Genomic DNA, 27077 nt, shown 5'->3' on the forward strand with positions numbered 1-27077 from the left:
AGAAGGCGTTGGGTTTACATGTTAGAAAGAAAGCAGAAAATGTATCATTATTTGTAGAACTTTTTATTGTCTATAATAAAATAAATAAATAGAAACAAAAATAAAAAATAAAATAAAAAGAAACAAAATTATGAATAGAATAATTCAAAGTCATTGCTAGTTACAAAATTAAAATGCAAAAATTAATAGCTTGTCTAGCTACCTATAATAGAGTCTTCATGACAACAAAACAAATACAACTGTGGCTTGAACATAGGGATATATTTCTCTCTCTCCCCAAGTCCAGAGGCAGGTAACCCTGGGATTATCACACTCGTTGCTATCAGGGAAGCTTCTATTATTTAGAGAAAAATGAGAAGTTCTATTGGGGAAGAGTTTGCTACTGCCAACTTGAAAATATATTGTAGTAAATGTTTCATTTTAAAAAGAAAAAAGAAGCCCAAATAATTTTTAATTACTGGAAATAAACTTAATAAGATACATAAAATTTTATATCCCATGTGGAACTCTTGGATAAAGAACTGAATGGATAAAGTTCTTTACGTAAAAATGTGGAAAAGATAGTGAAAATTGTTTGGGAGTAAGGTGTCTTCATGGTGCTAAAATATCCCTCCACAAAGCACTTACTAACATCCAAGGGAGTCACCAGCCTTTGCAGTGGCAAGATCAACTGGATCAGATGGAACAGTATCATTAGCATTGCAACACCTGATGGATGATTCAGTCTGAAGAGGACAGCATCTCTTGGAATGCGCTGTCACGAAGCCTCGTCAAGCCTTTGACTTCACTCTAGATTCACAGGAAATATAGAAATATCAAAGAGCAGGTTGTTCAAGTAAAATACAAGATGGAGACCAAACTTGAAATTTCTTGAGCAAACAAAACCATTTAAGAAGTATAAGTGAAACTTAGCATATTCTGCAAAGTGAGTCAAACTTCTCTTGGGCTGCCTCTTGTAAATGCCTCTGAAAATTGTAAAGGGAGCTTAAGTAAGCCCTTCTCCAAAACAGGCATGCTATAGCCACTTTTAACCAATCCTGTGTAACTTGGAAAACTCTAAAGCTGCAGCTAATCATTTTAAAGAATAAACATCCTCTGCATTTTCACTGTGTTAAGTTGTCTTATAACCATATACCTCTGAGTCTCATTTTACTGTTGGTTTGAGAGCTCTCAAGTCACAAACTATTTTGATATACACAACAAACTCTTACTAAAGTTTATTTTATTGATCTGGTGGTTTTAATTTTGCTATGTTGAGATTTTTGACAAAATTAAACAACTCCTTAAGGAAATAAACACATAAGCCCAGAATGTAGATTATTCAAATGACCTCATTAAAAAGCTAATATCAGACAAAAAAAGGTAGAGGACTGTTGTATATCAAAGAGACATAACAACAGAATAAAGCAGGTGAACATTAATTAAATCCTAGTTTTAAAACAAACACAAATATTTATCACTTGATGACTAGGTAAATAAAATATAAGGTATATCCATAGAGTGGAATATTTTTCAGTAATAAAAAGATAAATGAAGGACAGATTTATACTAGAACATGGATGAACCTTGGAAACAGCATAACTGAACAAAGTCAGACTCAAAAGGCTACATATTGTATAATTTTATTTATATGAAATGTTCAGACTAGGCAAACCCTTAGAGACAAAAAAACATCTATTTCTGTTTTATTGACTAAGCCAAAGCCTTTGACTGTGTGGACCACAACAAACTCTGGAAAATCCTTAAAGAGATGGGAATACCAGACTACCTGACCTGCCTCTTGAGAAATCTGTATGCAGGTCAGGAAGCAACAGTTAGAACTGGACATGAAACAACAGACTGGTTCCAAATAGGGAAAGGAGTACATCAAGGCTGTATATTGTCAACCTGCTTGTTTAACTTATACGCAGAGTACATCATGAGAAATGCCAGGTTGGATGAAGCATAAGCAGGAATCAAGATTGCTGGGAGAAATATCAATAACCTCAGATATGCAGATGACACCACCCTTATGGCAGAAAGTGAAGAGGAACTCAAAAGCCTCTTGATGAAGGTGGAAGAGGAGAGTGAAAAAGTTGGCTTAAAGCTCAACATTCAGAAAACAAAGATCATGGCATCTGGTCCCATCACTTCATGGGAAATAGATGGGGAAACAGTGGAAACAGTGTCAGACTTTATTTTTCTGGGCTCCAAAATCACTGCAGATGGTGACTGCAGCCATGAAATTAAAAGACGCTTACTCCTTGGAAGGAAAGTTATGACCAACCCAGATAGCATGTTCAAAAGCAGAGACATTACTTTGCCAACAAATGTCTGTTTAGTCAAGGCTGTGGTTTTTCCAGTGGTCATGTATGGATGTGAGAGTTGGACTGTGAAGAAGGCTGAGCGCCGAAGAATTGATACTTTTGAACTGTGGTGTTGGAGAAGACTCTTGAGAGTCCCTTGGACTGTAAGGAGATCCAACCAGTCCATTCTGAAGGAGATGAACACTGGGTGTTCCTTGGAAGGAATGATGCTAAAGCTGAAACTCCAGTACTTTGGCCACCTCATGGGAAGAGCTGACTCATTGGAAAAGACTCTGATGCTGGGAGGGATTGGGGGCAGGAGGAGAAGGGGACGACAGAGGATGAGATGGCTGGATGGTATCACTGACTCAATGGACGTGAATTTGAGTGAACTCCAGGAGTTGGTGATGGACAGGGAGGCCTGGCGTGCTGTGATTCATGGGGTCGCAAAGAGTTGGACACGACTGAGCAACTGAACTGAACTGAACTGATATTGATATATTTAGAAATAAGATACCATTCTGCCTATAATTTGGTAATGATAATATGATTAGCAGTCAAATGTCTTTGTTAGGAGATCCATGTTCATATATTTAGGCATAAAGTATCACACTCTTATGTCAGAAAGTGAAGAGGAACTCAAAAGCCTCTTGATGAAAGTGAAAGTGGAGAGTGAAAAAGTTGGCTTAAAACTCAACATTCAGAAAACAAAGATCATGGCATCTGGTCCCATCACTTCATGGGAAATAGATGGGGAAACAGTGGAAACAGTGTCAGACTTTATTTTTCTGGGCTCCAAAATCACTGCAGATGGTGACTGCAGCCATGAAATTAAAAGACGCTTACTCCTTGGAAGGAAGGTTTTGACCAACCTAGATAGCATATTAAAAAGCAGAGATATTACTTTGTCAACAAAGGTCCATCTAATCAAGGCTATGGTTTTTCTTGTGGTCATGTATGGATGTGAGAGTTGGACTGTGAAGAAAGCTGAATGCTGAAGAATTGATGCTTTCGAAGCGCTTTTGAACTGTGGTGTTGGAGAAGACTCTTGAGAGTCTCTTGGACTGCAAGGGGGTCCAACGAGTCCATCCTAAAGGAGATCAGTCCTGGGTGTTCATTGGAAGGACTCATGCTAAAGCTGAAATTCCAATACTTTGGCCACCTGGTGCAAAGAGTTGACTCATTGGAAAAGACTCTGATGCTGGGAGGGATTGGGGGCAGGAGGAAAAGGGGACTACAGAGGATGAGATGGCTGGATGGCATCACCAACTCAATGGACGTGAGTCTGAGTGAGCTCTGGGAGTTGGTGATGGACAGGGAGGCCTGGCATGCTGAGATTCATGGGGTTGCAAAGAGTCGGACACGACTGAGCGATTGAACTCAACTGATCACATTGCCCAGAGTTTGTTTGCAAATGGCCCAGCAAAAAATAGGAATAAAACAAATAAAAGTCCCTAGATAGAAATAAGATATGGCAAATGTCAACAAATTTTGGATCTAAGGGATGAGTATATGAATTATCATTTTACTATTGTTTCAGCTTTTTTGTATCTTCAAAAACTTTCACAGAAAGCTTTGGAGAATCCTGAGATTCTTAAGAGATAATGCAGGTTCATGGAGAGACACATAACAAAGCGAAGGTAAACAGTCTACCGGCAATTGTCGATACTTCAGTGTCATCCCAATAGGAATATCACCAGCACTATTTCTGGAAGTTCCCGTCATAACACAAAGGGTAAGCTGGAGAAATAAACATGTGGGAATATCCAAGGAAATTCTGAAAACTAAGGTTAATATGTGGAGGCCAACCGTATGGGCTATTAAGCCATTATATAGAACTAAGCCATCTAAAAACAGCTTAATATAGATGAAAATAGCCAATTTAAGAAAATAAGACAGAGAGTTCAAAAATTGACTCAAATGCATGTGGGAATTGCTTGTATTTAAAAGTGCTGTTAAAGACATAAGTGGAAAAAAGGACGGCTATATAATAGATTTCTCTGGATCAGATGGACAGCTGTTTGCAAAAATGCAAATATGAATTTCTACTTGCCCTTATTCCAAATACAGTCTAGATGATACAAACCTCAAAAACAAAACAAAACCTAAAACACTAGCCTACAGATAATTAAACCATATCTTACTGAACAGCAAACTGAGGCTTAAAAGTAATTATGCAATACTTGAGTTTTCCTCAGTGAATTGAGCCATGATTCCTCAAATTTGGTGGTGGTGAGGATTTTCACTGCATTGCATTTAGTCAAGGCAACCTTTTCCAAAGAGCTTGCTGTTCTGAACATCACTGAATGTTGGAAGTTACTGCTGCCCCTTGTCTGGGGGGAGGGAGAGGGTCTGACTCTGGGTTAATTGTGGTACCTTGGAGCTAGAGATGCTCGTTATCATAACTCAAGATTAGATGGGTTGTGTGGGCAAGTGTGTGGTGCTTTCAAAGATAGGAACACGTGCCTGATACCCAGCATTTTGCAGCCTTCAAGGAGCATCCCAGGGCCTCCATGGTTAAGCAAATGACAATCCTAGTGCCATTTCCTTACTCAGAGCTGTGCTGTGAACATGAGAGTGGACCCTAAGAACCACATGAGGCTAACATGGAAAACTAAACAGTCCACAGATCTGTCATATTCTTAGGAAGAGCATAATAAGGCTACATCCAAGTCCCCACCCCCCCCGCAACCCCAGTGCAGTTTCATGGCCCTCATAAATACCCAGGCTCCCTAAATGTCTGGTATAACCAACAGTCACTGTAGACATATAAGAAAATAAAACTCAGCAAATGCATGAACAGAAGGCCCAATTTTGGAGGGTCAACTTTCTCCAGAATTAGCTGATGGCACACTGTACGTTTGAATGAGGTCAAATATGTGGAGCTTAAAGGAAAGTGGGGAGAGGTGGGGAGCATTTTCTAAACCAATGGTTTTGGTTTAAAATGATTGCTTTCTAGCCCTTTTTTTCTGACAATAACTGGCATGGGTGGAGATGAAAAAACCCCACCAACTGCAGACAAGAGAATGCTTCTTATTTTTTCATATTTATTTTTATCACCAAAGGGCCTGCACTGGGCCCAGCATTATATGTAATACCATGAAACTGAATAAGCACCTGAACACAGCCCCTGGTGATGCAGACAGATCACAAGAATGAAGTCGACTTGTGGAACAGTTGGAATTCTCACACACTGCTGGTGAGAATGTACATGGTGCAGTCACTGGAAAGCAGCTTGGCAGTCCTTCAAAAAGTTAAACATAGACTTACCATATGATCAGCAGTTCCACTTTGAGGCATATTGCCAAGAGAAATAAAAATATACAACCATGTGAAAAGATTGTACATGTATGCTCAGCATACTACTATTCACATTAGACAAACAATGAAAATAACCCAAATGTCCATGAACTAAAGACTGGAGAAACAAAATATGGTATGTCCAAGCTATGAAGTATTATTCAATAATAAAAAGGAATCAATTACTGACATACTACAACATAAATGAGGCTTTAGAGCACTATGAAGGCAATCACAAAAGACCACATGCTGTATGAGTGAAAAGTCACCATCTGCAGTGATTTTAGAGCCCAAGAAGTGGAAGAACTGACGCTGAAGCTGACGCTCTAATGCTCTGACCACGTGATGCAAACAACTGACTCATTGGAAAGACCCTGATGTTGGGAAAGACTGAGGGCAGAAGGAGAAGAGGGCAACAAGGATGAGAGTGTTGGATGGCATCACTGATTCAATGGACATGAACTTGGGCAAACTCCAGGAGATTGTGAGGGACAGGGATGCCTGGTGTGCTGCAGTGTATGGGGTCATAGAGAGTTGGACGTGACATAGAGAGTTTCACGTGAACAACAGTGTGAAAAGTGCAGAATAGGCAAACCTATTTAGAGAGTAAGTGGATACTAGTGGATGCTTAGGACTGGAGGGACAGGATGAGAGTGATACTGATGGATAGTTTCTTTTCGAGGTGATGAAAACGTTCTAAACTTAGATTGAGGTGATGGCTTCCCAACTCTGTGGATAAACTAAAACCATCGAAACGTACACTCTAAAGGATGAATTTTGTGGTATGTGAATTATGTCTCAATAAAGATGTTAAAAAGGAAAGAACCAAGTAGGCAGTTTGGCTGAAACTATGGAGGAATATGTTATTCTAAGAGTAACTGTGGGAGAGAACCACAGATGGGATATTCCAGGCCAGGAAACACTTAGAACTGTGGTTACCAATTAAGGGCAATTTTTGTCCCCCAAAGGACATTTGGCAAGGTGGCTCAGATGGTAAAGAATCTGCCTGCAATGACGGAGATCCAGGTTCAGCCCTGGGTTAAGAGGCTCCTCTGGAGAAGGGAATGGCTACCCACTCCAGTATTCTTGCCTGGAGAATCTCATGGACAGAAGAGCCTGGTGGGCTATAGTCCATGGAGTCGCAAGGAGTAGGACATGACTGAGTAACAACCACTTTCACTTTCAAAGACATCTTAGGTTTTCATAACAGAGAGGAAGGCTACCGGTAGCTGGTGAGTAGACGTCAAGTGAAAGTCACTCAGTTGTGTCCAACTCTTTGCAACCCCATGGACTATACAGTCCTTGGAATTCTCCAGGCCAGAATTCTAGAGTGAATAGCCTTTGCCTTCTCCAGGGGATCCCAACCCAGGGACTGAACCCAGGTTTCCTGCATTGCAAACGGATTCTTTACCAGCTGAACCACAAGGGAAGCCCAGTAGTTGTCAAGGATGATGCTAAAATCCCATCCCCTGCACCAAAGAATTATCCAGCTCAGAATGTTCACAGTGGTAAGGCTGAGAAGCTCTGCTTTAATTGAAAGGAGTCAGGCCAACAGTGCAATCTGCTTCACAGGGTTGTTCTTTGCATCTCCACCCTCCCAAATGAGTCTGGATTAAGTAGAGGTAGGGCACTATTATCCAAAGGCATCATTCATACTGAGAATTTCACAGTCTAACCATCTTCAGTCTGATTCTTAGAGCTGCTAGTCATCCAGGGTCTGGCTTGGTGGAAATTCACTCACATTTGATCAGCTTCCAAGAGCTGGTAGATTGGAAATAAATAGAAAATAGTATGTTGCTAATTTGTTCCTATAAGTATGTCCCATATTTAGTGTATCTTTCATAAACTCTCGGGGATCAAAGGAAAGTTACCATTTATTTTGAAGATTTGAAAATAAAGTTATCTTAATTTACAAATAATCAGAATTAATTGACTGTGTATCATTTTTAAATCCAATTTCAAAGGGTTGTAAAATAGTCACAGGGTGGAGGAGGGGACTTTTAGCCATTATCTAGTCCAAAAATAAAGTTTGTAGATTTACTTACTTGATGAAAAATCTGTATAGAAGCCAATACAAACACATGGGAGCTAGAAGCTTCTTCTAGGTTTTCCAGAGCATCATTATAATCAGCCACATTTAGAGACGAGCCAAGCAGCTAATCAATCAAATTAGAGGCAGGGAGTTTGGGAAAAGGATGTCACCAGAAAACCAGGCACTTATCAGGTTCATGCAGATAATTCTCCTAGAACCCGGCGACATCAAATTCGGTTCGGTTTGAGCATCAGGTACAAATAAGTTGCCAAAGGTCAGGAGATTTGGTTCATTCACTCCCCAGGGCTTTAGGATCTCATTTTTTAAATGTACAAAATAAAAGATTTGGAGTGAATTAGTGTTTCCCTGCAATTCACGGAGCTTATTAAATAAGTCTGGGTTCTTAGACTGAATTACTAGGAAGAGTGAGTTCATAGGTCTGGAGTCAGGCCCAGGCACCCAGGCTTTAAGTTATGGATGATTCTCATGCACACCCCATTTTGGGAATAACTGGACATAATTACCCTGTTGATTCTGGGTGCTTTAGCAAGACAGACATCTAGTGCTTAGCATGGTGTGCCATTCATTGCCCCTCTGCACTCTGTGTCCATGTAAATCATGAAGTGAAAAAAATAAAGAAATCTGCCAGGGAAGAGGAGAGCCTGGCAAGGAGGGTGCTGAGGGGAGTGCTGGATGACGTTGCTATGGCAACCCCATCCTTTCCCAGCGTGTGTTCTGAAAGGCTGCCTGTGCTGTGCGGTGGGCTCCACCTCTGATGGAGGGCAGATCACTCATATCGTCAATTTGGGGATGAGGACTTGTGGATAGAGCAGGATAATTAAATTAAAGAGCATCTGAATATTAACCATCAGCAGCATTTCTCAGTAATCTTAATTAAGTGTCTGGTTGTTTGGTTCAAGCCCATCACAGGTAAAACAAGTGGAGTGCTGGTTTCTAGTTTGTTTTTTTTTTTTTTTTTTCAGAGATTCTTTGAGTTTGCTACTTCTATGCTTCTTCCCACTCCAAGCCCCCACCTCCTGAAGGTTAATTGCATCTTCATTTAGAGGAACGACAAAAAAGTCACCAAAAATTTTGATTGACAAGTAAAGCAGCAAATTTAACCACAGGAGGATGAATTTCTCTTTCATGGAGTCAGTCTTTCTACATGCTTTACTTTTTTTCCCTGCACTACTTGTAAGATGGTATGAATGACAAAGAGGAAGGAGGTTGACTGGAATACTAAGTGTGGGCAGTGAATGTCCACAGAGAGCCTGCCCATTTCAGAGGTTGTTTTCTTGCTGATGGCTCAGCAATTTGAAGTGATGGGCTAGGGGCATCAGAAATGTGAACAGAGCATGCTGTATGCTGCCCTAAGCATTTTCATGAATTATTTATTTAGTCCTCAGAGTGACCCAATGATTTAGCTTCTATTATTTACCCCATTTTACAGAGAGAAAAATTGAGGTTTGGAGGGTTTCTATGATTTGTCCATGATCCCACTGCCAAGGGTGTGCATGCATGCTAAGTCACTTCAGTCCTGTCTCTGCGACCCCATGGACTGGAGCCCATCATGCTCCTCTGTCCGTGGGATTCTCCAGGCAAGAATAGTGGAAGGGGTTGCCATTTCCTTTTCCTTCTGCTAAGTGAGTAGTACAAAAAACTCTGACATCTGTCTGTCAGAGCCTGTTCTCTGAACTAACACTGTCTCCTAATTACCTGCATGGCTTTTCTTATGTCTACATGAAAGGGTTGAGTTAGACAAGGACATTTTGCATAGAGGTTGCTTGAAATACATTAGGGGAATGCCAGATGAAATAAATTAAATGAGAATTTTTTTACAGGACTTCTTAAGGCCTATTTGTTATGCTAACATATTCTGATGGAAAACATGCCTCCTTTTCCCACATTTATTTGACCTTGGAGCACACTCTCTGCTTATCTTGGAAAACTATCGTTGAATAAAACCCACCTTAGGAAAGTATGGCATTTGATGATTTTTAGAGCCCCACCTGCGTTGCGAAGGTCCCCTGGAGGCAGGCATGGCAATCCACCCCAGTATTCTTGCCTGGAGAATCCCCAAGGACAGAGCAGCCTGGAGGGCTACAGTCCATGGAGTCAAAAAGAGTTGGACATGACTGAGCAACTAAGCCCAGTACAACACAGGATTAAAACCAAGGTTCTCCTTTTCCTTTGCTTGCTAATGCTTGCTGCGTTCTTTGTCTTGCCCCCTCCCTTTTTACTGACATCTTTACTCAAGTATAATTCGTCTATTAACATAATCAACTGCTCACTGTTGGATGAGTTTTGATAGACATAGATACCCATGAAACGACCAGTATGACCAAAGCACCAAATGTCATTGTTGTTTCCTGTGTCCCATTGCAATCTCTCTCGACACCCCACCTCTAGACAACCACTAGTCCCTCCAGTGTTAAGGTGAGTAGTCTGACTTCTGACCAAGCTGAAGATTATTCTTGGCAATGGTGAAGCACCTCATGGTTTCTGAGTCATTTCATCAACCGTATAAGGAACTTTTTCTATCAAAATAATTTCCAAGCCCCCTTTTTCCTTTTTCCTTTCATTTTCATTAACACAAAATGGTGTGCCACCCAGACACTGCATCAGTCATGTACTTGAAACTGGCACTAGAGCCCTCATCCTGCCCATTGCCATGACAGGAAGTCTGGCAATGCTCCAACAATCAGAAGAGAAAGAAAAGGCTTTTATGTGTGGGATGTGGGATCTAGGAAATGTTTATCATCATAAGAAATAGAAAGGTATTAGGAGATAATTCACTGAATTCTTCAAAAAGATGTTTGGCATTTCACAAATATTTAGGTGAAGAGAATTAATTGTATAATCTCTTTATTCATAGGGAAACAAGAAAACTTGGAGACCTGTACTATTTAGATGAGCCATGTGGTCTGGAGGCTTTCTCTTAATTCAGAGATTATCTAGGAAGCTTTTACTATGGGAAGCAGTACTTTACCAGATCCTAGTGAGTCAGAGATAAATAAAACAAAGCACCAGTCATGAAGGAGTCAAGAGTCAAAAGTCTCCATATCATTGATTGTCATCTCAGTATTTAGTTTTTAGTGAGAAACGAACAAATAAAAATGTTTCACTTATCAAGTTTTCTTTTGTGACAGAGTCAAATGTTTAGAGATTGTTTGCAATAATAGCACTTAAATATCTCCTCAAGGAAATTTGCAAAAACTGACCTCCTAGAAAATGGTAGAATTTTTAAAAATCTTATTTTAATGTCACGTAGTCATTTCAATTTTTTTCAACAACCTTTGACATGATTTAGCTTATTTCATTGCCCAGATGACCTGGTAAGATAGGTGAGAGGATGTTATCATTCCAATGCTGTTGGTATTTTAGGAAGCCCTCTGAAGGGATAAAGGCAACGATGCTTTCATATTCTGGTTGAAAGATGGCACCTTACAGCTTGACAGCTGTGATCGCCTCCACGAGACAAAGATAAATGACACAATCAGCTCAGGAACCCACAGCGGGTCAGTGCTGGAGTAAGGCAAGAATTCACCATTGGAAATGAAGCAAAATGTTAATATGAACTTGCTGCCCTGGGGTGGAATGGAATCCGCACATCCAGAGGACAATGTGTGCGACTCCAGAGGGCTTGAGCCAACTACATACACAGAGACTGGAGGCAGGGCAGACCCACAAATCTGACACAAAGCTGAGCCAGTTGTTTCCCACCACATTCTGCTTGAGCCTTCAGAGAGAGCTCTCACAGAAAGCTGACGTCATCTCTGCTGGACAGAAGTCATGATCAGCCACCTTTTAGCATTTAACTTTAAGGCGGACCTCTTGATTGGGGTGAAGAGAAAATTAAGGGTGGGGATTGTACCATGAGTTACCCAAGGCATTGAAGTAGGTTTATCCCAGATGTCCCCACTAACCATCTTCATTAGTTGGTTAATGCATTCATTGATTAATGTACTCACCAACTCAAATTTCCTCACAATGAATCTTTTGGTTTCCATACAGTATTTTTGAAAGGATGAGAAGACTCGTGCATGCTTTAATTGCAAACTCTGTAGAAATTTTAAAATTCACATTTTATCTGGGATTTTCTCAGATTTTAACTATATATTCTTCACATACTCTTTCACCTTCCACATTTACATTTCTAAAAATTGGGTTCCTTTGTTTTTATTCTTTGTTCTATGGCTTTAAAAACACTACTCTATTAGCTATCATATGAATTACTGGCCTGGATTCTCTGCCGTTATTAGGAGGGATGTGGGTCTAAAGTCAGACACCATGGCAGTAAACGACTTCAAAAAAAGCCAACCATAGAGCTGTTAGAACCTCGTTCCCGTTAGAGGCATATTGCCTCTTCCTAATCAAATTACCTTATGATTGTCAAGTTGTTCCTTTCATAAAACCGCCTCTAGTATATTTCCACAAGTGGGGTTAAACTACTTAGCATGTAATTATTTACTTCATCTTTTTTCTGTCTTTAAATAATGCCATTTTAAATTTCCAGACTTTGAGTATTTAACGTGCTACAAGATATTCCCGGTTTTTCAGGATTAGGGCCGCAAAGACTGTGTCTTATTCACTATCTTTGACCCCCTAGAGTCCAGCAGACTGCTAGAGACACGAGATTAGCACTTGTTTTTCCTCATCATTTTCTTTCTTTCCTCATCCTGGAGTTGGGACTCAAACATTTACCACACGTATGTTAGGTTGGCCCTCAGACCTCAGAATACCACCTACGTTTTCTCACTGAGCCCATGTCCAATCCTATGACTCTTCTCATATTTCCCCTGTAGCAGAAGGAAAGGGGCTGTTCTCACAGCTGCAGGGTGTAGACGTTACTCTGCAGGAATGTTATCTCATTTTATCCTCCTAGCGGTCCTGAGAGATAAGTCTTTTTATCTCGTTTTTGCAGCTGAGGAAACCTTGAAGGGCTGAAGGAACTGGCCTGATTTGACAAGAAGAGGAAGTGGCAGAAGCAGAGTCCAAATACAGTCTTTCGATTCCTAAGTCTGTGTTTTTTCTTTTACATCCTTCTGCCTCACTTTTCCCGGAGAAGGCAATGGCAAGCCACTCCAGTACTGTTGCCTAGAGAATCTCATGGACGGAGGAGCCTGGCAGGCTGCAGTTCATAGGGTCACTACTAGTTGGACACGACTGAGCGACTTCACTTTCACTTTTCACTTTCACGCATTGGAGAGGGAAATGGCAACCCACTCCAGTGTTCTTGCCTGGAGAATCCCAGGGACGGGGGAGCCTGGTGGGCTCCCGTCTATGGGGTCGCACAAAGTTGGACACGACTGAAATGACTTAGCAGCAGCAGCAGCCTCACTTTTCCAGCCTGTAGTTTCTCAGCAGGTTGTTTAGAATATTTTCTTCAACGTTGAGAGTCAGCAGCTAATTTTATCTGCCCTTCGGTTTCCAAACTTGTAGTACTACTCTCTCAATCTTCTTCTTTTTTTTTGGCCCATTTCTTTATCTAGATCAACCTGACCTCTCTCTTGAGCCCTGCCTGTTCATTGCTTACTGTACCTCTCAGTTCTGTCCCAACGTCTTCAGGCTGCTCTTCCCTCCTCCGCCTCCACTTTGGTTCAACAACTCCATAGCGATTTCTTTTAACACCAGAGCCAAGGGCTCCACTCTCCTTCAAATCCTGCTGACCTCAAACCTGGCCTCCAGACGGGATAAAGGCACAAAGCTGTGATCTACTAAATGTTGAAATACAATTCAAGATTTAAACCGTCATTGAAGACAATAATTTGAGAATGATCACAAGACCGTGTGTGACAATTGTCTATTGGGAGGATGTTTGTATCATGTGGGATGTTGGAGGAGCAAGATGATCTGACGATGGAGGAAAGCAGGACCCAAACAGGCAAAGAAAACATGGGGGCGAGGCTGTCAGGGAAACGATGGGAAGAAACATGGGGGGATTACACAAATGTGACAAATGCAAAGGATAAGGGAGGAATGTGTATCGAAAGAGCTTCTTCATGAGAGACGATGTGTTCTTTTGAAGAATAGGTTTAAGGGCCATTGAAGTTGCAAGGACAGTGTTCTGTTTCATTCTTTTCATTATTCAGTTCTATCATTTCTCGGCAGGTTGTTTAGAACATTGCTTTAGCATCACAGAGGACAGATAAATTTAGAAGCTATGATTTAAGCACTGACTTGGGTATTTATCAGGTTCTATAGGAATGTACCTTGCATCTCCATAATAATTATTAGTATTGTTCCTTCAATTATCTATGTTTTCAGCTTTGCCTCTGCTAACACTCCTTTTTTTTGTATTTTTAGCAATGACTGAGTTGTATATATTAAAATCAAGTTCTTCTCTGTCCTTTAAAATAAATTCAGCTGCAGCCTGAATACTCTGTCTAAATATTCTGATGGTAACTTTGACCTGACTTCATTTTCAAGACTGTCAAAAGTAATTAGGGACAGAGAAATTTTCCTGTTCAGCATCTGGAACTGCTAAGATACCAAGAAGGCATCTAAGTGTCATTAGCATCACCTTTCTGCCTACTTTTTCCATCACTCTATAAAATAGTCTATTCCACAGCCAGCAAGGTCTATTAAGGAGCTGTCCTTCTCTCCGCAGTCTCAGATTTCCTCCTCTGTTGCTGCTGCTGTTTAGTTGCAAAATCATGTCTGATTCTTTGCAACCCCATGGACCATAGCCCACCTGGCCCCTCTGTCCATGGGATTTCCCGGGCAAGAATACTGGAGTGGGTTGCCATTTCCTTCTCCAGAGAAGCTTCCCAGCCCAGGGATTGAACTCACGTGAAGGAAATGGCAACCCACTCCAGTGTTCTTGCCTGGAGAATCCCAGGGACAGGGGAGCCTGGTGGGCTGTCGTCTTTGGGGTCGCACAGAGTCAGACACGACTGAAGCGACTTAGCAGCAGCAGCAGCAGCAGTCCTACTTTGCAGTCAGATTCTTTACCACTGAGCCACCAGAGAAGCCCCTTTCTCCCTCTACTGGGAGCAAAAAAGAAGTCCTACCTTTGGAAGGTAGCACTGGTTTTGTTGTCACACTGACACTGGGCCATTTAGTTCCCCTCCCTGTCTCAATTTCCTTATTTTAAATTACCTCTAAAGATTTTATGAGGATTTCATGGAATACCACATGTAAGGCAACTTGCAAAGTGATTGGCATATTATAGTCCTCAATAACATTAGCTGTCGGGGTTGATGAATATAGCAGTGGAGAGCTTTGAACTCACAGTATTTGATAGACAATACATTTTGTTTTAATGAACAGAAATCATATTCTAGAAAAACTTTATTTTTCTCCCCACAAATAGCATGATCAATCATAGTCATAATTTTGAAAGAATAGAGTGAAATGCAGAATATCATAAAAGTGAAGAGTGTGTGTTATGGTCAGGACCTGTCCTTCATTCATTGATAACCAAAGTCACAGTGCACTTAATGGTTTTTATTTTGTAGTAATTTAAATAGTACAGAAAAGTTGCAAGAATGCACCCATCTATCCAATCAGATAAAAGTAAAAGCTGAAGCAGAGGCTGAGAACAAAGATGGACTTTAATGAACTCACATCTTCACCAAGGGCTTCCTTTCCTTCTCTTCTTCAATCAGTGAAGAAGTAACAAAACATTTGCAGGACTCTTCTGGTTTGTGTACTCCAGTAATGCACATTCAGGGAAGTGTTACCTCTCTGCTGCAAGATAACCCAGCTTCTCATGACTTAAGGTAGACTTTGTTTTCAACACCATTCCCCTTTTATTATAAAAGACTTAATAACAAAGTTATCCTTCACTGGGCTTCCTTGGTGGCTCAGTGGTAAAGAATCCACCTGCCAATGCAGGAGACACAAGAGACTAGGGTTTGATCCCTGGGTGATAAGGATCCCCTGGAGTAGGAGATGGCAACCAACTTCAGTATTCTTGCCTGGGAAACTCCATGGACAGAGGAGCCCAACGGGCTATACTCCACGGTGTGGCTAAGAGTTGAATATGACTGAGCACACACACGTACATTATTCTTTACTGTAAAACCTAACTAACTGAGCTAAACCTCAAGCAGGCTCAATGAAATGTGATCTTTTTGTCATTCCAGTTTTAGAAGAGAAAAACAAATGACAAGAAGAAAACCTTAATTAGTCTGAATGACAAATTGTGTAGCCCAAATGACTGGGCTACACAAAGAGTCTCTCCATCTGAGAATCATGATATTAGGAATTGCCATGTAATTACACAGGGAAAAAAGTCTCTGGTTATTAATGTTACTCTTTATAAAATAATCAGCTAACATGGAGCTGTGCAGGACATAAAGATTTTCGTTTTAGCAAGAAGCAACATTGGATGAGACACATAGCAGCTAGTTGTTATGGTGAGATTGGTCCGGGCAGGTAGCTGCCAGTTGTCAGGACGAACTGATGGTCACCAGGGTTACAAAGAGAGCTCAGGATGAGGAAAGCCTGGGGCCTCCAGAAGGTTCTGGGAGAACAGTTGTCCTGATGAAGGCAAACATGCAAATGGACCAACCTATTCATAGGCCCTTAGCTACCTTTACTTTATTTCTGTAGCAAAGAACCTTGGAAACGAAGGTACAGTCCCGGTTTGGCTGGCTTTACCATTTTAAGTGATCTGTTTTCCTTTGCCTAGAAACCTTGTCCACCAGAAGTGTCCTGTATTCTGAGATAATCAGAAGACAGTTTAGGGGGGGTGTCTAGTTTCTGGTTTGGATTAAATGCCACACACACTCCCCCCCCCCCCGCCGCCAGATATAGGGGGGATGATCAGGTGTGTTGTTGATCACAGAGATGTCTGTGATCCCAAAATCTTCCCCAGTCTTAGGGAACTGAAGAAGTCTAGGCTGTAAGGATGAAAGCTGGAAAGTAAGCCCACATTAACGGGAAATAGGTAGGGTCAGCCCACGCTCACATGTGTGCGTGTGCACACACATATACACACAAGGTCTAATGTTTAATTTTAAATTCTCCAAACTTGCATTTAGAAACAAATGTTCTCACTGCAGATCTACTAAGTCAAAAACTCCAGGATGAGAACTAGCACTCTGTGTTTTAACGAGAACTCTACAGCATCCTGGGGACCCTAAGGTTGGGGAAACCACTACATTGAAGAAACTCTGAATGATCAGAGCCGGTGCCCCAGGAGGTTTTCTGCTTCTGTTGCAGCTACTTACCCGCAAATGAAAGCAATGTTGGCCTTATCGGTAACAGTTGTGCCTTGAAGAATGAAGATTCAGATGTTTATTTTCACATAAAAATAAGAATGATTCTCCTGCATTGCAGGTGGATTCTTTACCGTCTGAGCCACCAGGGAAGCCCCATTCTCAGGCAGGCAGATTTAAGGGGAAAAAAAGTCATAACCTGAAAAGTTTGCCTGAATCCTTTTTGGCTCCATGGAATTTTAAAATCCTCATCTAAAACGGCCACCCTCTGAGGCTCCAAGTCTCATGCTCAGGACAGCTGTGGGTTCATGTCCACTGCTCGCCTTTCTGTGACTCCAAGAGCAGCCTCTTCCTGGCAGGGAATGTACTTGTTCTGTCCATTAGGAAATCACCACAGAGAAAAGAACCCATATAATGATGCAGTCTTGGACTTCCCTGGTGGTCCAGTGGTTATGAGTCTGCCTCCCAATGCAGGGGACACCAGTTCGATCCCAGGACTGGGAAGATCCCACATGCTGAGGGTCTGCTAAGCCTGTGTGTCACAAATACTGAAGCCCGTATGCTCTAGAGCCCATGCTCTGCAAGAGGAGAAGCCACCACAATGAGAAGCCTATGCACACCAATTAGAGGAAAGCCCGAACACAACAACAAAGACCCAGGGCAGCCAAAAATAAATACATAAATAAACAACATTTTTAAAATGATTCAGCCTTCCAGGGGTTCAGAGAAAGCAGGAATTGTGCTCATCTATGGAGGTGAAATGTCCATTCTCTTAATCGCTACTAGCACTCAGATGCTTCTTATTTGGGAAATTGCCCAAAGCAGCTTTACTTTGAGAAGCTGAGATCCTGAGGGAAAAAGTGTGTGAATGGAGGCAGTTCTATCAAAGAAGACTAAAGAGCTCCGTGTGGTACCAGAGGAGGGATGCAGGGTAGGTATGCCTGACAGCAGGAAGAGGAGTGAGAAATAAGTGGGGAGAAGAGACATTAGCATGTGGTGATGCTGGGATTTAGGGTCAGGGAGGAGCCAGTAGAGAATGCTCTAAGTCCTGGCAGCTGGAAGAAATTCCAAGATGCCCGATAGTATTAATAAACTGGCAACTTTCGTGTGCCATCATTGGAAAGGCTTCTTGTCCCCTACACTCCTCATAGCATATTGTGTGGGTGGGATATTTTGTGCATGGAAAACAAAGCCGATGAGCTGGCTGGAGGTCCAGGTTGACATGGAAAGAAAGCAGGAATCAGGGAGACAGAAGTCATTATAGGAACAAAGAGGCCATGCATACATTTAGAAATTGGACAGAACTTAAGACCTCCACCGAGTGTTGAGGGAGAATTTAGGCTGAGCTTATTTAGCTTCCTAAGACAAAGAGACCTCAGCGGGTGCATTTCTTTGGGGTGGTGTTCAGTCATTGGGCTTTTCTGTTGTCTCAGATGGTAAGGAATCTGTCTGCAGTGCAAGAGACCTGGGTTCAGTCCCTGGGTCAGGGCAGTCCCCCTGGAGAAAGGAATAGCAACCCACTCCAGTATTCTGGCCTGGAGAATCCCATGGGCAGAGGAGCCTGGTGGGCTACAGTCCATGGGGTTGCAAAAGAGTTGGATATGACTGAGCGACTAACACTTTCACCTTCACTTCATAGTCATGGGAGTTGTGAGAGTTGCTTTCTTCAAGTTGCAGGAATACTGTGAGAAAACTAATGAGAATGATGGTCTTCTCTCTAGACCAGAGCTGGCTGATAGAACTTTCTGCAGTGATGGAAGTGTTCTTTATCTGCACTGCTCAATTCAGTAACCACTTGCCACCTGTGGCTACTGCACACTTGAAATGCAGCCAGTGAACCTAAGGAGCTGAGCTTTTAAGTACATTTAAATTTAAGCCATTCCGTGTTGCTACCATGCTGGGTACACAGATAGAGAAAGATTGGTATTTATTCTAGAACTGATTGAGCTAGACTTCCACTTCTATTCTCAAGGCTTTTAGAAATGTTGTTTTGTGATTATTTTTAAATCTCTCTGTATCAATTAGCATTTCCCTTTTAACATTTTACTTCTTTGATAGTTCCATATTCTCACCTCTTTTCCCTAAGTGAGTTATTTTTATAGTGTATTGTTATTTTATTTTTATTTTTATTTTTTTCTGTTTTTCGTTTGTTTATTTCTTTTTTTTTTTTTAACTTTACATAATTGTATTAGTTTTGCCAAATATCAAAATGAATCCGCCACAGGCATACATATATAGTGTATTGTTATTTTAATACAGTTCTGTGTTGAACGTGTTGGAGATTTCTTAGGATCTCTTGTTTTCTTTCTGATTTCTAATCCCTTATTTGACTTTCTCTTTATTACCTTTCCTTTCTGTTCTCCTTTAGCTCATTTTATTCTTCTTTGTCTTTTTTGACTTAGGTGTTTATTTAATTATGTGTTTCCTAATAATTACATAGTATTTAAGAATTTAAACTTTTTTATGAACTAAGCTTTAGCTATAATAAATTGCTCTTTCTCTTAGATATTTTTGGCTCTTTTATTCAGTGAATTTTTCTTTTCATAAAGTATGCCATATTTTTCTTCCCTTTCATTTATGATGGGGTCTTTTTTGTTGATGTCTACTTTACTCTTGATGGTGTCTTTGTTATTTTGTATGGAAAAAAAAAAAAAACTTGGGGGTGATCTATTCTCAAACTGCCCCTGTAATCCTCAAGTTCTGGGTAGATTACATTTGCTTACACATTTTAATTGAGATATATTTGACATTTAATATTATGTTAGTTTCAGGTGTACAACATAATGATTCAAAATTTGTATATATTGTGAAGTAATCACCACAGTAAGTCTAGTTAACATCCATCACCACACATAGTTACAATTTTTTTTCTTATTATGAGGACTTTTAAGATCTACTTTCTTAGCAACTTTCAAATATACAATTCAGTATAAAATATAGTTACCATGTTGTATACTAGGTCCCTAGGATTTACTTGTTTTATAACTGAAAGTTTGGTATATGACTTTTTGACATGAGTTTTTAAAACTATCTATTTGGCTGCACTGAGTCTTAGCTGAAGCATGTGAGATCTTTTAGTCACAGCATGGGAGCACTTAGAGCATGTGGGACCTAGTTCCCTGACCAAGGATCGAACCCCTGTTCCCCGACCAAGGATCGAACCCCTGTTCCCTGCACTGGGAGCATGGGGTTTTAAACACTATACCACCAGGGAAGTCAGCTGTGGCTAGACATGACATGCAATCATGTCAACACGTTTTTGGAGGACTTCCCTAGTGGTCCAGTGGTGAAGGTTCCACGCTCCCAGAGCAGGGGACATGGGTTTGATCCCTGGTTGGGGAACTAAGATCTCCCATGCTGCACAGCGCAGCCAAAAGAAGGAATGTTTTTTATTTTGTTTTTAATATGAGGATGTTGTGATAAGCCTTGAACAAATTTACAGCTTTAAAAAAGAACTATAGTATGTATGAAATTTAGCCTCAAACTCAGGTGTGCATGTGATTTTCTAACTGAAATATCTGATGACTCTGCACCCTGTCTCTCTAGTATAATTCAAGCCAGTCCCTGTGAAATGCAGTGATTCCTCTGTCAGCTGAGCCTCATTTGTATTTGTGTCCCAGTTGCAGACCAGAGCTCAGAAGCTCTGTGCCACCTAGACAGTTCCAGCACTGGGGATATTAGCAGAGGCTCCTGTAGAGGCTGAACGTGTCCACTACTCGTTGGCTAAAGTGATATTGAAATCAGTGGTGCACGGGTGGACCAGGCGGAGTTCCACTCCCACACCAGGCCTGGCTGCACTAGGTCTTGGAGCTGTGACTATGTTTCCCCCAGCTCTTAATCACGGCATTTTGAGGCAATAAAGCATATCGTGTTTCGCCATGTGACCCCAGACACTGTCTCTCCATCTTTCTCCCTCTCACTGTCAATCTCACCTTTGTACTTGCTCTCTTTCTGCAAACCTCAGACCAGGGATGGAGTCATGATCCACAGTCCTCTTGGATCCAAGGGAGGTGCGAGGTCTGGAACACCAGGAACTGCCAATGATGCCAGCTCTCTCAGTGATGCCAGTTCTCTATCATGCAGGTGAGAGGGACAGAAAATGCAGTGTTTCTATCCCCTTGAGGCCCGAGCAAGAAAAGACCCCCAATATCAAGGCAGAGAGTTCACTCCATCCAAATTCTTCTTACACAGCTTTCATCTCCTTTCGCCTTTCAAACTCTTTTCTCTCATCACTTTAAATGTTTCACCTCCTTTTCTTCTTGTTTGCTTAGTTTTTAAGCAGAAGTTAGATGTGATTCTTGTTTGTTATTCTACAACTAAGGCATTTTTCTCCAGACTGGCTTCTCTCAAGATTGGTTAAGTGAGGCCACAGCTCAGTGCTGTGGATGGGCAGGGCCATTGGCTGGATGTCTGCTCAGAAACGGGGTCCAACAAGATCTGAGGACCAGTCTTCATATACCCCTCCTCTTTCTCCACAGTCTAGTTCAGTAAATTCCTCCAGTGACCCTCATGAGCCCTAGGGAGGTGCTCCTCAATATTGGGGGAGCTGAATGTTCATCTTTGATTCTTTTCCTGCTGGAGAAGCCACAGGCCTGGGGACCTTCTTGGGGCAGTGCTGTACCTGCCTGGAGGTGGTGTGATGCATTCAGAATGCAGGCTTCTCTGTCTCTGTGGTCTGGGGAAGCTTCAGCCCTAACTCCAAGTTCTGGGGTCTTCCCACTGATGTCTTATCCATAGTTGGATAGTTGTTGCTGGGTGTCCTTGTGAGGGGTGTTGTGTTGGGGACCACCTGTGTCTCCGCATTAATGATGTCACTTCTGTCTGCCTTTTATTAGGGGGACTTGCTCCAATTTCCACTTAAAATTTTCAGTGTTATTTTTCAGTGGCTAAGTTGTGTTTGACTCTTTGCAACCCCATGGGCTTGCAGCATGCCAGGCTCCCCTGTCCTTCACCATCTCCTGGAGTTTGCTTGAATTCAGGTCCTTTGAGTAAGCGATGTTATCTAACCATCTCATCCTCTGTCGTCCCCTTCTCCTCTTGCCCTCAATCTTTCCCAACATCAGAGTATTTTGCAGTGAGTCAGCTCTTCTCATCAGTTCTTCCAATGAATATTCAGGGTTGATTTCCTTTAGGATTGACTGGTTTGATCTCCTTGCAGTCCAAGGGACTCTCATTGTATATCACATTCTTTTTAGAGGCTTTTTAGTTATGCCAGCTTTATTTGATCTGTTATCTTTGGGCTGTGGGGGTGTTGGGAGTGTTCGTTCACAGTATGAGCTCTTCTTCTCAGCTTCAGAGTAGATCTTTATTTTTTAATCATTAAATTTCTCAAACTGATAAATCATTTAAGCAATGCATAAATGAAAAAGATAAAGGTCCTTATGCTTGGGTTTGGAATTAACCTGGGACAAAAGGCTGGAATGGAATAATATTGAGATAACGTCAATCATATCCATCGTCTAGTAATAAGCATCAGTTTCACATTTTGACTCAGCTGAGAATGTAGCACAAAAATGACTGCCCTAAACCAACTCTACAGTTGAATAGGAAGCCTTCTGTTGTAAACTTGGCCGTGACAGTAAGAAGATAGAGCAATACTTGGATGGGTTTGCAGAGTTTAACTTTTTTTGGTTGTTATTCTTAATTAAAGGTGACTCTTAGAATATGTGAAAGCCGAGGAGAGGAGAGACTCTTCCAACACAGCTGGGATCAGATCTGCAGATGGCAAGGAACGCAGAGCCAAACCTGCCCTCATCCTTCTGCTGTGCAGGGCTGATGTTCCTGGCTTTCTTTAAGGTGCCAGATGGAAACCACCCTTGAGCACCCCTCCTGGGTGACTCACTGGCTCATTAGCCCACGGCCAGCTCATGAATTTATACCCTTGGTCATTTGATCTGGTAAACACTCCAGCACATTGGGACCTGATGGTCCATTTTATTGGCTCCCTCACTGACTATCAAGTGCAGTCTTTAACTGAGGAGATATTTCGAATGCCTTGTGAATAGTTTTCTTATATAAAGGTAAGCATTTGTTCAAGGCAGTTAGTTACAGGGAAGCAGTGCTTAGTCATCAATCATATCCACCTATCCCTTCTCTATGTCTGCATCTCTATTTCTGCCCTGCAAACATGTTAATCTGTACAATTTTTCTATATTCCATATATATGCATTAATATACAATATTTGTTTTTCTCTTTCTGATTTACTTCACTCTGTATGACCAATTCTAGGTTCATCCATGCATGTATGTGTGCTCAGTTGCTCAGCCATATCTGACTCTTTGAAACCCTATGGACTATAGCCCACCAAGCTCCTCTTTGCATGGAATTTTCCGGGCAAGAATATGGGACTGGGTTGCCATTTCCTTCTCCAGAGGATCTTCCTAACTCAGAGACTGAATCCCTATCTCTTACATCTCCTGCACTGCCAGGTGAATTCTTTACCAATGGGCCAACTGGGAAGCCCCTAGGTCCAGCCACATCACTACAAATGACCCGATGTTGTTCCTTTTGATGGTTGAGTAATGTTCTATTGTATGTATGTATCACATCTTCTTTATCCATTCATCTATCAATGGATGTTTAGGTTGCTCCATGTCTTGGCAATTGTAAATAGTGCTGCAATGAACAATGGGGTACATGGGCCTTTTAGAACTATGGGTTTGTGTGTGTGTGTGTGTGTGTGTGTGTGTGTGTGTTTTGTTTTGTTTTGTTTTGTTTTGAGACAACAAGGATTGAACCAATAACTTAGTCTGGAGTTCAACTAAATGAAACAGAAGTCTAGGTCATATGAAACCAAGCAAGTACAACTACTTTTACCCCAATTATGGACTTCTCTAGGACAATACAATGAGAAATGCCACATGCATTGAAGTAAACAGTAAATGGGGCAAAGGCGTGTGTGGTCTAGAGCTCCACCTGGAGGAAGGCTAGGGAAGAAGAAAGAGAGGTTTGCTTAGTAGGAAAAGGAGATTATGAGGGGAATGGACTTGGATTCTAAGTAATATCCAAGCATTTACCAATGTCACAGATTTGAGAGGCAAATTAATACAGTGTTAGAAGGTGTAGATCCCCAGTTCAGACTCCTTGGGTTCAAATCCTCGTTGCGTAAGAAGCCTAATCTTTTAGTTTCCTTCATAGTAAAATGGTAACAGTTGGGGGTGATGACTGTGAGAATTAAAGGATACGTAAAACAGCACTTGATCCAAGGAAAAGTAACTCTAAATATCAGCTATTATCATCCCCCAGTGACTCGGTCATAATCAGTGTAGACAAACTGAGGGTATTGGAGATACATTGCTTCCCTTGGCTGTTGCTTCCTGGAAGATGCTTAAGGATTAAGTATGATCTGATGGATTGCCTTAGTGGGTTTTGTGGAAAGATTCCACTTACCAGCAGTCTTAATGACTTTTTTTGGCTTAAAAAAATTTTTTTTTTTTTTTTGCTATTCTTTCTGACTAAAGGCTTAGGACAGTGATATGAGAGTCAATATTTGTATATTGTAACATACACATGATTTGATTTTTTACTTAATATTATAATAGGCCTTCTCCAGTGCCATACATTTTTATAATGTTAATATTGTTAATTCATTTGGCTCAATATTCCAGCAGTGGAATTGCTACAATTATGATTTTAAAATTTGGCAATACCAGTGATGACTTTTGAGACACTATTATGCCTTAGCACACCAGGGATTGTGAATGATATTTGCATCTAGTAATTTCTAAGGGGCTGCAATCACTTCTCTGGCTTTGTATTATGCTTGTTGGAAGACTTAAGTTGAAGAAAGTAGGGGAAACCACTAGACCATTCAGGTATGACCTAAATCAAATCCCTTATGATTGTACAGTGGAAGTGAGAAATAGATTTAAGGGACTAGATCTGATAGACAGAGTGCCTGATGAACTTTGAAATGAGGTTAGTGACATTGTACAGGAGACAGGGATCAAGACGATCCCCAAGAAAAAGAAATGCAAAAAAGCAAAATGGCTGTCTGAAAAGGCCTTACAAATAGCTGTGAAAAGAAGAGAAGTGAAAAGCAAAGGAGAAAAGAAAATATATACCTATTTGAATGCAGAGTTCCAAAGAATAGCAAGGAGAGATAAGAAAGCCTTCCTCAATGATCAGTACAAAGAAATAGAGGGAAACAATAGAATGGGAAAGACTAGAGATCTCTTTAAGAAAATTAGAGATACCAAGGGAATATTTCATGCAAAGATGGGCACAATAAAGGACAGAAATGGTAAGGACCTAACAGAGCAGAAGATATTAAGAAGAGGTGGCAAGAATACACAGAAGAACTGTACAAAAAAGATCTTCATGACCCAGTTAATCACGATGGTGTGATCACTGACCTAAAGCCAGACATCCTGGAATGTGAATTCAAAAGGGCCTTAGGAAGAAACACTATGAACAAAGCTAATGGAGGTGATGGAATTCCAGTTGAGCTATTTCAAATCCTAAAAGATGATGCTGTGAAAGTGCTGCACTCAATATTCCAGCAAATTTGGAAAACTCAGCAGTGACCACAGGACTGGAAAAGGTCAGTTTTCATTCCAATCCCAAAGAAAGGCAATGCCAAAGAATGCTCAAACTACCGCACAATTGCACTCATCTCACACACTAGTAAAGTAATGATCAAAATTCTCCAAGTGAGGCTTCAACAGTACATGAACTATGAACTTCCAGATGTTCAAGCTGGTTTTAGAAAACGCAGAGGAACAAGAGACCAAATTTCCAACATCCATTGGATCATTGAAAAAGCAAGAGAGTTCCAGAAAAACATCTATTTCTGCTTTATTGACTATGTCAAAGCCTTTGACTGTGTGGATCACAATAAACTGTGGAAAATTCTGAAAGAGATGGGAATACAAGATCACCTGACCTGCTTCATGAGAAATCTGTATGCAAATCAGGAAGCAACAGTTAGAACTGGACATGAAACAACAGACTGATTCCAAATAGGGAAAGGAGTACGTCAAGGCTGTATATTGTCACCCTGCTTATTTAGCTTATATGCAGAGTACATCATAAGAAACGCTGGGCTAGATGAACCGCAAGCTGGAATCAAGATTGCCGGGAGAAATATCAATAACCTCAGATATGCAGATGACACCACCCTTATGGCAGAAAGTGAAGAACTAAAGAGCCTCTTGATGAAAGTGAAAGTGGAGAGTGAAAAAGTTGGCTTAAAGCTCAACATTCAGAAAACAAAGATCATGGCATCTGGTCCCATCACTTCATGGGAAATAGATGGGGAAACAGTGGAAACAGTGTCAGACTTTATTTTGGGGGGCTCCAAAATCACTACAGATGGTGACTGCAGCCATGAAATTAAAAGACTCTTACTCCTTGGAAGAAAGTTATGACCAACCTAGATAGCATATTCAAAAGCAGAGACATTACTTTGCCAACAAAAGTCCATCCAGTCAAAGCTATCGTTTTTCCAGTGGTCATGTATGGATGTGAGAGTTTGACTATAAAGAAGCTTGAGTGCCAAAGAATTGATGCTTTTGAACTGTGGTGTTGGAGAAGACTCTTGAGAGTCCCTTGAACTGCAAGGAGATCCAACCAGTCCATCCTAAAGGAAATCAGTCCTGAATATTCATTGAAAGGACTAATGTTGAAGCTGAAACTCCAAACTTTGGCCACTTGATGCAAAGAACTGAGTCATTTGAAAAGACCCTGATGCTGGGAAAGATTGAAGGCAGGAGGAGAAGGGGATGACAGAGGATGAGATGTTTGGATGGCATCACCAACTCAATAGACATGAGTCTGAGTAAACTCTGGGAGTTGGTAATGGACAGGGAGGCCTGGTGTGCTGCAGTCCATGGGGTCGCAAAGTTGCACCTGACTGAGCGACTGAACTGAATTGCTGGAAGAAATTAAATAATAATGAACAAATAGCCTCAATGTTTTATGGAAAAGGGAGATTGTTCTCCTATGAAAATTGATTTGTTTTAAAGTGAACAAAAGGAGGGCAAGACCGTCTGAAAAAAACATTTTTTCCCAAAGTCCTAGAACATTAACTGAATACAAAGATCTCAAACACGTTTTTGAATAAAATAATGGCCATACATAAATCACTGAGATTTACATTAAAGAGCATGACATGTAAGATGGCAAAGTATGAAGGCCCAGAGCTTATCTCCTCCCACGGGCATACAAAAATTACAGAGCAAGTCTTTGCAGAGCAACTTTTTTTCCCTCTTTTTTAAAAGTAAGGAAATGGCATCCTACTCCAGTATTCTTGCCTGGAGAATCCCATGGACGGAGGATCCTGGTAGGCTGCA

Source organism: Bos indicus, chromosome 13, assembly GCF_029378745.1.
Source record: "Bos indicus isolate NIAB-ARS_2022 breed Sahiwal x Tharparkar chromosome 13, NIAB-ARS_B.indTharparkar_mat_pri_1.0, whole genome shotgun sequence".
In the NCBI taxonomy this organism is placed as follows: Eukaryota; Metazoa; Chordata; class Mammalia; order Artiodactyla; family Bovidae; genus Bos; species Bos indicus.